At 54.6% G+C, this 11646-nt stretch overlaps 1 non-coding gene across 1 annotated transcript; it reads right to left on the bottom strand.

Annotated features, from left to right (window-relative positions):
• Nucleotides 1-9651: 9651 nt before the first annotated feature.
• On the bottom strand, nt 9652-9802 carry LOC138499285 (5.8S ribosomal RNA). Its single transcript, XR_011279302.1, has one exon. It is a non-coding gene; the product is annotated as a 5.8S ribosomal RNA (ribosomal RNA).
• Nucleotides 9803-11646: the final 1844 nt, after the last annotated feature.

Raw genomic sequence — 11646 nt, 5'->3', positions numbered from 1 at the left:
CCATCCTGGTCTGAATACATCGTTTGCCCGAGTTCATGAACTAACACTGCCCAACTGGAGCTGGAGATGGTGAGGATCATCGCTGTGATGCGAGCGAAATCAGCCGGAAGAATTTTGTGGCGGTACGCTTGTGAGGAATCTAAAATGGCGATCCGCCAACAACAAAGAGATGTGGAGGACAGCTGACTCGCGAGCAGCCCGTTGTAGGAGAGAGAGCTGCGCTCAGATCGGGTCTGCCAGAAGGGGCCACGAGTAGAGCGGAGCTGTGAAGACCCCCTGTGGCCACAGCGCGGGACCCGGGGGAGAAGCCCGACGTCGGAGTAAAACGGCAAACGAACAGTGCCGTGATTGAAAAGCGCATGCCCGGTGCGCGACGAAACGGGGCTGGAACCCCAAGCAGTCCGCGTGTATGCGCGATAGACTACAAGGCTGCTCACCCATGAATAAGTGACAGTACAATATACACTGCAATACTCGGCAGTGTATGTGCAACACATACGAGGCACCGGCGTGCCCACAAGCAGCTGTAGCGAAGTGACGGCGTGTGAGCCGTCCAAGCATTATGGGCGGTTTTGCTTGCAGCCGCAGTGGAGACTTGGTCATTAGACAGGCCTATGACAGGGCAGCTTTTCGGGTCGCGCATGGTGTCCACGGCTGCAGGCTCCGTGTTGCGGCCATCCGGACCGAAGGTAACGCAATAACACGGATGTACAGGGCCAGTTTAGTATACGGAGTGCCACACAGGAAGACCCTGAAATGGATGCAATCAAGTTTCACTGATAATAAAGCCGAGCACAGCCCAAGGGTTGCCTGAGACCTGACGGAGGCACAAAGGGGGACCCTGATTAGATGTGATAGCAGTTCCTAGCAAAACAGATGCCAGCTTAATCATATTACCCTTTGCAACGTGTATACGTTCACGCATCCACCGGGGACAAGGGAGTTGATCTTGCAATTGCAGCACAGGGCAGGGTCATGCAGAGCGCTGACCCTGCAAACATGGAACTATTGCATGGTGGAATGTGGAACCAGTAACTAGAATGAACCGGTGGCGACCAGAGCACTACTGACTTATATTGAACTAACTATCACGTTGCCAAGCAATTCTTTGAATGGGCTGCGATGCAGAGCTTGGATAGCGCATTCAAAATGGCGCCAATGCACATGTGTATATAGACGCAGGGAGCTGCCCGGTACGCTGTGCACCAAGCGGATCGATCAGAGGGAGGCGACGCTGGGAGCATCCGTCTCCTTTAACGAGGTGATGGGAGGAGAGAAAAGAGCACCGTTGCTGCTCACAGACAGCTGATAAGCTGAAATGCCCATGACACAATAAACCCAGCGCCGCACCGTGAGACGAAGAGGCGCAGGCACACATCGGCAACCCAACCTGCAACAAACTCCACTAAACCATCCTGTGGAGGCTATTAAACACAATAGCACAGCGAAGAACAAGACATGCTTATGATTGATTTACGAATGCTGATCCAGCCACCCGAGCGGAACAGACAGGCTTAGACAGAAACACAGAGACTAGCAGTCGCCTGAAGTGGGAACAAAGAGACGCAGACAACGTGCCCGAGGTGGCCGCAAGAGGTAACTGCAGATGAAGGTGTACGGGGTTGCCCCATGAAAGTGGGGACCAGCAAGAGTGGCCACCGGAGCCCGCAGAGCCACACCAGCGCCAGGCAGACAGCCCGGGGAGCTAGATCGACTGGGGCAGGGTCCTTAGTTCCTGTGAAGGCTGAATGAACCCACATGGGTACGTGGGAGGACACAGTCCATTCTAGAAATAGGGGAGGTCGCTGGAGGACACTCCTGAAACGATCAGGCCGGGCCTAGACATTTTGGGCAACTTAGCACGTTCTAAAAGAGGACAGCACGTTTTGGGGCCGACTCACTTTACCCTGACGCAACAAGATGTCCAACAAACCCATCAGACAGAAAGGCAAGCAGCCCACACTGGACGATTTTGCCAAAACACCACCAGGTGCAGAAGGGGCCAGGAAAAAAGACAGGACCCCCGCTGGGGGCCCAGACATTATGGGCAACCAGGAGGTACTTGCGGCGATTGCGGACCTGAAAGTGGCCTTGGAGACCAAACTGGGCCTGGCAATCAGTGAATTGAAAGCTGTACTTGAGCTCAAAGTTGGAGCAGTGCAAGAGGACGTAAATCTTCTCCGGCAAGACGTACGATTGTTGGTTGAGCGCACGGAGGACCTGGAAAAAGTGGTGGCCCCGAACACAGCAGCCTATGCTGCCTATAAATCTGAACTTCACGCCTTGGTACAACGTGTGGGCAATCTGGAGAGCAGGTCGGAAGAGGCGGAGGGACGCGTCCGAAGGAACAATATTCCCATTGTCGGAAGGAGCTGAGGGAACTAACCCTACGAATACATCGAGTCTATGCTATTACAGGAGATAACCGGGGGAGCTCTGTCCTAGGGGTTCGCTGTAGAGAGGGCACACAGGGCCCTGATGAGGAAGCCACCGCCGGGGAACCCTACCCCCCCCCAGGCCGGTGATAGCGAAGATCCTAAACTACCGGGACAGCGAAAATAATCCTTGAACACTTTCGGAAGGGCGGCACGATACAAAGAGGTGCTGCGAACATAACGGCATACCCGGATTATACCTTGCAAGTACAGCGCAGCCACATGAACTTTGGGTCCGTGAAAAGAAGATTGCGGGATGCAGGCCATAGGTACATGCTGCTTTTTCCACCTAAACTGAAGGTTTTCTACAAGAGCAGAACCTTGTTTTTTGACACCCCAGAGGACGCCATGGGATGGTTAGATGCGCAGAGCTGTCCCCAGGAACCGGACATCCAGGGAGCAGAAGGTGGAGATAAGTAACATGCGTCGGAAAAGCGCCCTAGGTGCTGCAGCACATGACAATGGGACTTGAATATAGCATTGCATATACCGGCAGAGGAGTGTGTTCAGAGCTACAATTATAAATATGAGACAGTGGCACTGGAAACCTTGATATAGATATAGGAGCTATACGGAGCATGACCTCACACCCCCATAACGAATAGTTTAGTTAGGTCACTGGTAGTTCGGTGACACCCTGCTGGGTTCTGGGCTGGGGCCTTTTAGGGCAGAACCAAACGCAGGGGGGCCTGAGATCCAGTGATGGAGCTGGGCACTTGTTGGGGTTGGGGTAGACGAAGGGGGGGGAGGTGGGAGGGTGAGAGGGGTGTGCAGTGGTTTGAAGTTGTGGGGATGGGGAGTTGGGATGGGGAGTTGGGAAGGGGGTTGGAGGGAAGTTTGATGGGAGGGAAAGGGTATTGAGCCAAAATGTGACCCTTAAGAGGCGGGATATCATGGTGATGGCACCAGGGTGCCTTACAGTGGTTACCTGGAATGTCAGGGGCCTCAACAGCTATCTGAAACGTAACAAGGTGATGATGTATCTGAAAAGGATGAGGACCGACATAGCATTATTGCAAGAGACCCACCTCACTAGGGAGAAATTGGAGGTGGTTAAGAAGAAGTGGAGGGGGTGCCTGGTGGGATCCACATACTCGCCCTACGCTAGAGGAGTTATCATCTGGGTGGCGCCGCAGGTGCCATTTTATCTGCTTCAGGTCACGGGTGACCCAGATGGCAGATTGACTGTTGTGAAGGGTATATTGGAAAACCGAGAAGTGTGTATTTTAAATTTATATGCCCCTAACCAGGACACAGCGGCTTACTTTAGGACCCTGTACGGTAGAGTCGGCCCTCTGCTGGGTGGTGGGATTATTAGGGAGGTGATTTTAACTGTGTACTTAACCCTAATGTGGACAGATCGGATAGTAAGATAGACAAACCAACCCCAGCAGCAAAGGTGCTGCAGGCCCTCCCGAGGGACCTAGTGGATGTCTGGAGGCAGTTGCATCCAGTGGATAGACAATACTCGCACTATACGGCACCACACGCCCTTCACACAAGATTAGACTATGTGTTCGCCTCCACAGAGTTGGCAGGAGAGATGGAAGGTGCGGAATACAAAGCTAGGGTGCTTTTGGACCACTCCCCCCTGGTCCTGGAGTGGCGGCATCAACCTCCCAGGGCACAGATTCCCACTTGGAAACTCAGAGCCGAGGCTCTGCAGGACCCGGGATGCAGGGAGGATTTAAGAGATGCGATCACTGAGTACTTCGAGATAAATACTGGCAGTGTAAGCTCTATGGGAACTGTTTGGGAGGCGTTTAAGGTGGTGCCATTTCGAAGTCTAGGGGGCTCCAAGAGGGCATAGAGCAGAGTGGAAGGGAATTGAGGAGGAGTTGGAGGGCAGGATGCATACGGAAGGCACCGCTGATGAGGACAGAGACAGGATAAGGCAATTACAACAGGCCAGTGGGGACTGCTGGGACAGGTTATGTAAACTAAGCTATAAGAAATACGTGGAGAGACAGCACGCAGTGGGGAGATAAGCCGGGCAGGTTGCTGGCCTGGCTATACAAGAGTGAGACGCCGCGAACAGTGATCAGGGAAATTAAAGGCAAGGGAGGGTGGACTCAGAATACCCAGGAGGTGGTGAATGAGGAGTTCCTGAGATTCTATAAACATCTTTATGAGGACCCAGGTGGCCCTAGAGACCACGAAATTTGGGTAAGATTGGAGGACATGGGCCTACCCACCTTAGATGAGGCAGAACGCGCAGACGTAGATGCCCCTATTACGATGGAAGAACTCGAACTGGTGGTTCGCTACTTGCCCACCTGTAAGGCCCCCGGGTCCGATGGGCTTCCAAGTGAATTTTATAAAACCTATGAACAAGAGTTGTTTCCCTCGCTGCTGGCCATGCTTAACCAGTCGTATGAGCAAGGCAGGCTACCAGAGACCCTGCGAGAGGCGATGATTATCCCGCTTCTGAAGCCGGGCAAGCCTATCACTGATTGAGCATCGATAAGGGCCTGTGCGACCCACAATCAGGTTAGTAAAATCCTCACTGCTGTACTGGCAAATAGGCTTAAGGCTGTCATTGGTAAACTGATACACGCCGACCAAACGGGCTATGTCAGGAACATAACTGATAATCTCAGAAGACTGCATCACATCCTTGACCAGACAAAAAATGACCCAGGTGAACTGGCAATAGTTTCACTAGACACCGTCAAGGCCTTCGAGCCAGTGAAAAGGCCCTAGTTGATCGCGACCTTTAAGGGCTATGGAATGGGACCGGGGTACCTCAGGTGGGTGACAATGTTATACAGTTCCCCGATCGCCAGGGTCAAAACGGGTGCTATCATTTCGGACAAATGGTAACTAAGCAGAGGCACTAGACAGGGCTGCCCGTGGTCACCCATGTTATACATATGGGCACTGGAGCCATTGGCCACCTGCCTGAGACAGCAATACGAGGAGATAGGTATTCGCACTGCGGATGGCATGCACCTTGTTTCTTTATATGCGGACGACATACTGTTATATTTACGCTACCCAGAAGAGAACATGCAATATATTCTAGACATGATGGAGCAATTTGCCGTTCTCTCTGGCATAGCGGTTAACCCCAAAAAGTCTAGCGTGTTCCCTCTGGGGAGATACAAGCTTGTCTTGCCCAGGAGTCTGCCAGTGTTGCCGATTACCCTGGCACACAAAGTCGTTCCGATATCTCGGAATTGACATATACCATATGGCAGAAGAACATGCACGCAACACTGTTAAAGCAGTAGAAGGAATTAAGAACAGCATGGGATTCTGGTCCAGGTTACCCCTGGCTATGGTGGGGAGGGCTGCTCTGCTAAAAATGGTAGTTTTGCCCAGACTGTTGCATTTCTTTGTTAACATCCCGCATGGGATCCCGAGGTGCTTTCTCGCTACCCTCCATAGCCTGTGTAGGAGCTTCATCTGGGGCAACTCCAAGAACAGGGTGGCCCTCTGGAAACTACAGAACTCGTGTGATAGGGGAGGGATCAACCTGCCAAATTTTGAGCTATACTATCTGGCAGGGCAGCTGCAGTATGTAGCAAGATGGCTGTCTGGCGAGGAGACGGCAGAAACCAGGCTGCTGTGCAGGGAACTGCTCCCCTTCTTTCACAAAGAAGTGGTGTGGCTGTCCAAGTCGACGGTCCGGGGGATGGCGGGGCTGCTGGTACTGGGATGGGAGATATGGCACAGAACGTGGCAGATTGCGGGACACCTGGTTCCGTACTTTATGCAGGTGCCGCTTGCAGCACTATGTGGAGAGGATCCCCAGCTGATACAAGGGGTCCGCAAGTACTGGGAACCAGTGGGCCTGGCCACCGTGGGAGACATATGGCTGGAAGGGGAGGCATTAGAGTTCCCGAACCTGATCGGAGATACTGTGGTGCATAAAGGGCAGTACATAACTTACACCAGAATTGTCAAGAGAGTACGAGTGAAGTGGCCAACAGAGGTGCTCACCGGACAACCGGATGCCACCATGGAGCCTATATATGATATTTCAGAGGGTGGGCATGAGATTTCCCGCATATACGAGCTGTTGGGGTCCAAGGTGGGGAAGGACTTGACCCAACAGACAACAGACAACTTTGGGAGGATGAGGTGGGAGAGCCCATGTCGGATGGGCTCTGGAAAAGAGCCCAAAGATATCATAAAGAAGTGTCCCAGAATGCAAGGCTCCAGCAGATCCATCTATATGTCACACATAGAGCATAGCTCACCCCCAGTAAGATCGCTAGGTTTGGTGGCCATACGACTCAGAAATGCCCTAGGTGTGGGGTGGAGGAGGCTGGGCTACTCCACATGTTTTGGGCCTGCCCTGAGGTGGGGCGGTTTTGGCAAGAAGTGAAGGCACGCTTAGCAGGAACCGGTATTACACTGGAGGTGGAGTCGGCCTGGGCATGCATGCTGGGGGGATTCCCTAGGCCACGTAACTTAAAGCACATAAGCAAAATGAAAGATCTAGCATATGTCCTGGCCAAACAAAGGATAGCAATGTGCTGGAAGGCAGCCCAGAGGCCGAGGATAGAGTTGTGGTGGGCTGACCTCTTAAAATGGGCAGAGGCAGAAACGGCTGTTTGGTGGGACACGGTTTGTAGGGGAGGGGAGGAGGAGGTAGGACCCCTAATTGAATGGAGGCAGCTGGTGGCTACCATGAGTGGCCCCCCCAGTCTGATCAGAGCTATGATAAAACGGATAAAGAGACGATGATAAACCCGTCTGAAAAATCACAGGATGATGACATGGACATATTGGCTCAAGTTAGGGGGGAGGAAGTTTCATGGGACTGGGCAATGCTGATTGTAACACTCTGAGGCTGAATCTGATGATGGAAGTCCCAAGAATTGTGTGTTATATAAAATAAAAATTGTTTTTTCCAAAAAAAAAAAAAAAACTGTGCGGCTCCCGCCGGCTTCTCTGGGATCATTTGCATTGCAGCACTGGACGCCGCAAGGGCGCCCGTCCCTGCCACTCTGGATTTGGGGATCTGAACCCGACTTCCTGTCGATTGGCTGAGGGCAATGGAGGCCATAGCCCATCCCTTCCGAACGGCGCTCGTCCATCCCTTAGGACTGACTGACCCATGTTCAACTTCTGTTCACATGGAACCCTTCTCCACTTTATACTTCAAAGTTCTCATTTTAATATTTGCTACTACAACCAAGATCTGCACCTGCGGCGGCTCCACTCAGGCCCTCGCCCCGGGCTTCTGTGCGTACTGCAGCAGCCCTCCTACTCGCCTGACTTAGCCCCCGCGGCTCTCAACGCCGGCCTAGTATGGGCCTGATGCTCCAGGGCCATCCATTTTCAGGGCTAGTTGATTCGACAGGTGAGTTGTTACACACTCCTTAGCGGATTCCGACTACCATGGCCACCATCCTGCTGTCTATATCAACCAACACCGTTTCTGGGGACTAATGAGCATCTGCATCATGCGCCTTAACCCCGGATGCGGTTCATCCCGCAGTGCCTGTTCTGCTTACCAAAAGTTGCCCACTGAGCACTTTCATACAATACCCGGCTCCACGCCAGCAAGCCGGGCTTCATACCCATTTAAAGCTTGAGAGCAGGTTGAGATAATTTTGGCCCCAAGACCTCTGCTAGATAAAACTGGGGTTTCCGTGCGCCAGCTATCTTGAGTGAAACTTCGGAGAGAACCAGCTACTATATCATTCGATTAGTCTTTTGCCCCTATACCCAGGTCGGATGACCGATTTACACATCAGGACCGCTACGGACATCCACCAGGCCGAGTTCACCATCTTTCGGGTCCTATCACACATGCTCATGCATCATCTCTGACAGAGCGGGGGAGACGGGTCAGTGGAGAGCCCACCGCGACAGGATGCCACTGCAATCGCCGGGCACCGGCCCTCAACATCATTACATCACAGGGTTTCATTCATCCCTCTGACTCGGGCAGGCATTATATTCTTAGTCAGTGTTTCCAGACAGGTCGGGTGGTTAACCGACCCCTGACGCCCTTTGTGGGCCTCCCCGCCCGGCAGCACGACGTGGTTGGGGTGTATTGAGGGCAGTCCACCACAGTCACATCGAGAGCCCCGTCTCCCGTGGCCACTCTAGCAACCCCCAAGAGGGGCCAGGACAGTTGCCGGATAAGGGCCCGGTGGTGGTTTATCTCCCTCAGCCCCGTGGACACAGCAAAACTGCTGTCAGGGGCTGTAACACTCTCTGCTGGAGCAGAGAGCCAACGTGGGGGCCTTCCCAAATGCACCCTGCTGGGGCTGGATGTGCCCGGGCCGCAGACCTGCAAGGGCCTCCACCGTTCCAGGTGACCAACCTGCCTGCCGTGTTGAATCCTGTGGCTGGACTGCACAGACCCCACCAGTTTACCGCTCACCCGTTTCACACCCTCTTGAACTCTCTTCAACTTTCCCTTACGGTACTTGTTGGTCACCAGTCTCGCGCATGTATTTAGCCTTAGACAGAGTTTACCACACGCTTTGGGCTGCATTCCCAAGTAACCTGACTCCAAGAAGACCTGATCCCGGTGTGCAAGAGGCCGCTATCGGCCTAACACCATCCGCGTGGGGAGACTCGATCAGAAGGACTTGAGCCCCCTGACGGGGAGTCGGTCTTCTGTACGCCACATTTCCCACTCCTGCTGCTGAATGGGGATTCGGCGCTGGGCTCTTCCCTTTTCACTGGCCGTTACTGAGGGAATCTTGGTTAGTTCCTTTTCCTCTGCTTAGTAATATGCTTAAATTCAGCAGGTCACCATGTCTGGTCTGAGGTCGTGGTCGGGGAGCACAAAGCTCAGGGCAGCTGGCCTCGGGCCCGTATGGGGGGTTTCCCCAGCCCTTGGCGCAGGTGAGTGTATTCTGTCCCAATCTGTGACCGAAGCCCACATGGTCACGAGGTCCGTGCTCCATGGTCATCCTGCGCCGGCAGCCGTGGGACACCAAAGACAGCCACACACAGCACGGCCAGGTGCCCCGGGGTAGGGTGAAGATGCGCCAGGCTTTTTTAAAGCCTGCTGCCGCCGCCACCACATCCGGGGCGCGTCGGCCACCCGGCCCTCCCGAAACCAGCATGAGGTGGGGAAACTGGGGAAACCAGGACGCGTCGGCAATGAGCTTGCGCGCCAGATCCAAGGATCCAGCAACGGTGCTGATCGGGGTCTTACCTTAGGGGGATGAATGGAATGGGGTCCCTGCGACAGCCCCAGCCATGCCCCTGGGAGTTAACCCCGGGGCGATTGATGTACAAGCGACCCTCAGACAGGCGTAGTCCCGGGAAAAACCCAGGGCCACATGGTGCGTTCGAAGTGTTGATCAATGTGTCCTGCAATTCACACTAATTCTCGCAGCTAGCTGCGTTCTTCATCGATGCACGAGTCGAGTGATCCACCGCCAAGAGCCACAGGCAACTTTTTTTGTCCTAGACGTTGGCCTGACCCTGCCGGTGCAGGAGAGGTTGGGGGAGGCAGCGCTGACTGTGGCAGGACAGCCCAGCTCCCTGTCTAGCTCGGCCGAAACCATTGTGGTTTCAAAAAAATAAAAAATAATAATCCAGGTGCTCAGCCTGACCGCCAGCTGCAGCAGCACAGCGCTTCCCAGGGGGATGGAGGTAGGCCGCTCCGCCACCTGCCCACACGGCCCGATCCACTCATCCTTCCCCGACCCCTTCCGCTTCCCTTTTGGGAGAGGGGGCTGGGAGATGGACAACGAGTCAGGCCAGAGACAGCACAGACAGGGGGTCGGGTGGGACCACTAGAGTCTTCAAACCCCAGCACGGCCGCATAGGACCCAGATCCAGGTACCTGGGCAAGAGGGATGGTCACCCACTGTGCCAGCGGGCCTGGCCATTGCTCACACACAGATGTGGGCGGCTGGAACCTTGGCGCCCACCGTCAAGTGAGCCAGCTGCACCATGGCTCATGCCTGGCTTGCCCGGGTGCCTGTCTGCCTGGGGAGGCACCCCTCGAGAGCAGTCAGGTTTCCCTCGGCTCCCGGCTACCCCCAGTCAGGGCTTCCCTGGTGACCGGGGTGTGCCCACCAATGCCCAGCCGCTGGCAGGTCAGAGAGAGGAGTGTGCGCCCCCCCGGCCAGCGCAGATGCGGGCTCAGTGAGGAGAGGGGGCTGGTTGACCACGCGCACCGGACCGCTCTGCGAGAGGTGCCCCGGGCTGTGGGTGTGCACGTCTGGGATGCAACCGAGGTCGGGCCCACGGCTCTCCCTCACGCTGCTCCGCTGTTAATGATCCTTTATGCCGCCACCCACAAGCAGAAACCATTCACACTCAAATGCCCCATTTCTCCTTCCAAACACGTTCCAGATTCAAATGCCACCTCCCTCCTGACCTACATGCCACCATCCCTCCATCCGAACCCACACAAAGACACCAACATCCGTCCCTCCATACCTACACCAAGATGCTCCACCCCTCAGAGCCACACCCATATGCTTCATCTCTACCTCCACACTCAGATGGCGCCATTCGCCCTCTCTCTATACCCACACCCGATTACCCCATCCCTTCAACACACACATGCTCCCACCACTCCAATAAACCAACATCCTTCTCTCCAGACAAACATACCCCATCCCTCCATTCACACCCAGATGCCCCCTTCCTTCCCACCAGAGCGCTCCAGCCCTGACCCACATGCTCCACCATTCCCTGACATGCCCCCATTATATGCCCATTCCATATCAACAATGCCCCCTCCGATCCAGACTCCACGATGCACAATCCCTTCCTCAAGACCCATACCATGATGGCCCATGCTCCCTCCACACAGAAAGATGCCCCTATCCGTCCTCCGACCAATGAGCCCCAATCCTTCCCTTCAGACCCACACCAATGTGCCCCATCCCTCCCTCCAGATGCACATCAATGTGTCCTGTGCCTCCCTTCATACCCAAAGCAATGTTCCCATCCCTCCCTACAGACCCACACCCATGTGCACCATCCCTTCCTCTAGACCAATACCATAATGCACCATCCTCCCTCCACATAGCAAGATGCCCATGTGCCAATCCTGCATCACATGCAGATAGCCCCAGCCAACCCCCTCTAAAACCACCCATCCTAGTATGCCCCCATCTGCCCAGACCCACACCAATGTGCCCCGTCCCCTCCTTCCAGACCCACACCAATATGCGGTCATCCCTCCCCAGACCAATGTCCCCATCCCTCCCATCAAACCCACACCAATGTGCCCCCAACACCTCCCTACAGAGCCACACCAAGATGCCCAGTC

Source organism: Ambystoma mexicanum, chromosome 5q, assembly GCF_040938575.1.
Source record: "Ambystoma mexicanum isolate Mex_15411 chromosome 5q, UKY_AmexF1_1, whole genome shotgun sequence".
Taxonomy (NCBI): domain Eukaryota; kingdom Metazoa; phylum Chordata; class Amphibia; order Caudata; family Ambystomatidae; genus Ambystoma; species Ambystoma mexicanum.
Note: the sequence above shows the minus strand (reverse complement) of the source record. Positions and strands in the feature narration are given on the sequence as shown.